The sequence below is a fragment of the Rattus rattus genome, chromosome 7 (assembly GCF_011064425.1).
Source record: "Rattus rattus isolate New Zealand chromosome 7, Rrattus_CSIRO_v1, whole genome shotgun sequence".
NCBI classification, from domain to species: Eukaryota; Metazoa; Chordata; class Mammalia; order Rodentia; family Muridae; genus Rattus; species Rattus rattus.
Genome location: NC_046160.1, coordinates 48,208,793 through 48,212,167, shown reverse-complemented (window position 1 = coordinate 48,212,167; position 3,375 = coordinate 48,208,793). Strand labels below are relative to the sequence as shown.

General features: G+C 48.9%; 1 non-coding gene across 1 annotated transcript; it reads right to left on the bottom strand.

The window, feature by feature from the left end:
* Positions 1 to 2,843: 2,843 nt before the first annotated feature.
* LOC116906439 lies at positions 2,844 to 2,975 on the bottom strand. The gene has a single exon (XR_004388699.1). It is a non-coding gene; the product is annotated as a small nucleolar RNA SNORA17 (small nucleolar RNA).
* Positions 2,976 to 3,375: the final 400 nt, after the last annotated feature.

Here is a 3,375-nt window from a genome sequence, read left to right as displayed (position 1 = left end):
ACAGGATGGTGCCTCAGATTCTGCTTCTCATTTCATATCAGTGTGGGTGCAGAAGATATCCCTGGAGCAGCAGGTTTAAAACAAATAGGAAATGTTAACTTAGAGGCCCTGGCAGACTCTGTATGCATCTGAGACCAAAACTCTGTCCGTAAACAACCCACTGAACGAACGTGCTGTAGTTTTCATTGTTCTTATGTGCGTATCCCTGTGGAGATCCTGGATTCTGTGTCAATGAGCAAACTGTGGTCAGAGATGGCGGGAGAGCAAAGCACGTGGAGATGTGATGCGTGACCAGTGTGCTAGATGCTGGTGCTCACACTTGCTCTTTAATGAGGAGTGAACACATCTTTCCTGTGATCGGTGGGCATTTGTCTGATACACTGCCTTGCCCTGGTCGGCCTGGGACTCACTAAGTGGCCCATGATGGACTTGAACCTGTAACCATTTTCCTCTGTGCTTAGATTACAGAGGTGAGCCATCCCAGCTATTATTGGGCCTTCGTCCGGTGTGACTGAAAACACTAATAGAAATAGAGGAATGTCTGCTCTGTGGAGCTAATTCCTTCTAAGCACTTTATTCAGAAATCAGCGAAGACAGATTTACAGTATCTCTAGATTATCATCTCAATAAAAACCCAAAATGAAGAAAGAACTCCTTATTTGACTCGTGGGTTTGTGCTTAATTTACTAATGAGCACATTTTACACCATGTTCTTTCTCTTGAGGGCATCAGCTAGATTGAAACTCTCTAGGTCAGATTACCCAGTTTTATTGCCTTTCACAGCATGGAATTTATTTCTTACAGTTGATGCCCAAATCATGTTTGGTCTACCAGCTGTCTATATGCTTTTATTTCTTGTCGCTCTGTGATGCCATGAGGGCAGGATTTGATTTGATTTGATATTTATTTATTTATTTATTTATTTATTTATTTATTTATTTATTTGAGACAGAGTTTCTCTGTATAGCCCTGGCTGTCCTAGAACTTGCTCTGTAGACCTGGCTGACCTTGAATTCATGAAGATCTACTGCCTCTGCCTCCCAAGTGCTGGGATTAATGGCCTGTGCCAACACTGCTTGGTGTAGTCCGTGTGTGTGTGTGTTCTTGGTTCTTTTTAATTTTTACATCATGTACCATCATTCCATCCATCTTCTCATCCCCTCTTATCCACCCTTCATCCTTCCACCCTCCCCCACAACAGAGAAAAAACATACTGTGGAAGCTGTAGTGTGTCCCACAGTACACCCTTCTGTCCACACATCTTCACTTGCAGATGTTCATTGCAGTGAGTTATTGGTCTGGTTTGAGGCCTCTGGCTTCTGCTACACTAGCAATAGTGGATCCTCACTGGGACTCCTCTCAGATATCCTGTTGTTGCCCTGTGTCGTGGAGATCTTGTAGTTTTGGATCTGTAAGACTGGCCCCTTCATGTACTCCAGTAGTTCATAGATCTGTGTTTGTAGTGGATCAATTAGGAGCCCTGGATCTGGGCCTGAGAGATATCTGAGCTGGTCAGACCAATGGATCTCCTGCTCTTCAAGCCTTTGGGGCTGGCTCCTCAGCAGCTCCCCTCCCCCATGCAGCAGGGCCAGCTCTACCTTGCTGCCCAGAGGAGATGCAGAGCCACTGTCCCAAGGGTTTGGGCCACCTCTCCCGCTTTCATGCCCTTGAGGCTGGCTTTCCCGCCCTGCTATACATGGTGGGACATCTCTTCCTTACCTGAGCCAGCACCCAGCAGACAGGGAGCACCCTCATAGAAGCAGGGGGAGGGAGGATAGGATAGGGGGTTCCCAGAGGGGAAACCTGGAAAGGGGATAACATTTGAAATGTAAATAAATAAAATATCCAATAAAAAAAAAGAGGTAAGGCAAGCTCTCTTTCACTCCAACTCTCTGGGCAGCTTGACTGGGCCCCTGCTCTATTGTGCTGCCTGGGCAAGGTGCAAGGCCCACTTTCCTGAGTGCTATAGCTAGTGGGTGGGGATAGCTTTCCTGCTCTCATGACCCCAGGGCCGGGCCTCCTGTCTGCCCCAGGTGGTGAAGGGTTAGGGGTGAGAAGGGTATCACTCTGTTCATGCCACCGAACAGGAGAGGAATGGTAGGGCCGCTCTCCCTTGCTCATATCCTTGGGGTTGCCTCAGCAGCAATTCCTGAAATGTGCAGGGCCTGCTCTCCTGAGTACCTTAGCTGGCTAGGGGTGGGGTCAGCTCTCCCATGATGCCCAGTGAGGGGTGGGGCCAGTTTTGTACAGCCCTCAGACATCAACTTGCCCCAGAAGGCAGCCTAGCCCACTTGGCCTTTAATGGTAACAGGCCCATGCGGCTTCAGGGCCATGGACCCAGAAGTGGCCCCCAGTGGCAGCACAGGGCAGGATCTTACCATTGTTCCTAGTGGCATCACCAGCTACTCACATCCGGCCGTTCGTCCCTACCCTCCAGTCCCCAGTCCTGCCTCTCTTCATTGGGCCTCCATCCTTCTGTTTCTCTTTTCCATTTTTCTTGCTCTTTTTAGTGGCACATGGGGTCTCTAAGCGTCTAGGGTCATCTCAGACATGATCTGCCCCCGAGATCTGCATGGCACAGGACTGGTGGGCTAGCTCTCTGTCCGGGTCCCCTGGTGTCAGTCTGGTGTTCTACCAGTGATTGCTCCTCACCAGGCCTGCAGGAGTGGCCCCATGCAAGGGCTGTTTGTTTCAAGCTCACTTCTAGTCTTTTATTTCTTTTAGTCTCTGGCTGGAAATCTATCTGGGCCCTGGGACACCACACTAGTGGCCCTCAGGCTAGTTCCCTGCCCAGGCACCCTGGAACTGGACAAGTGGTCATCCCAGGCGCCCCCTTTTCAGGGAGTGTTAGTCTACTAAACATTCAGATGTTCAGAGATCCGAACACTGAGCAGAGACATAGCCTCTCTCTTCTCTGCCACCTACTGACGCACACGTGACACAGCAGCCCCACCTGCAGTGCCTCCAGGGGTAGGTCCTAGTGTAATCTTAACAGTTTATATGCTGACTCACATGGAAATGTTGATAGTAAATGTTCTAACTGGTGCAGTGCATGCTCTTTAGATCTCTTCACCCCTGGACTTCTGCTAACAGCTATGGGCCTCAATGCTCTTCTGTAGGACTTCCTACCTATCAAGATCTATATGCATGTTTACCAATACCATAGCTAGTCGCCACGTGTGTCTGAGGAGCAGCAGTCTACCCAGCGGGGGATAGAGACTTGAGTTTACTTCATTTAACTATTAGTCTCATGAGGTTGGTGGGCAATCATGCCCAACGATAATGTCTTGTCTTGGAATCACTCGTTCATTTAGTCAATACTTTGACTTATTTTTGGCAGTGGTAGGCTGTTGTTGTTTGATTATGTCATTGCTG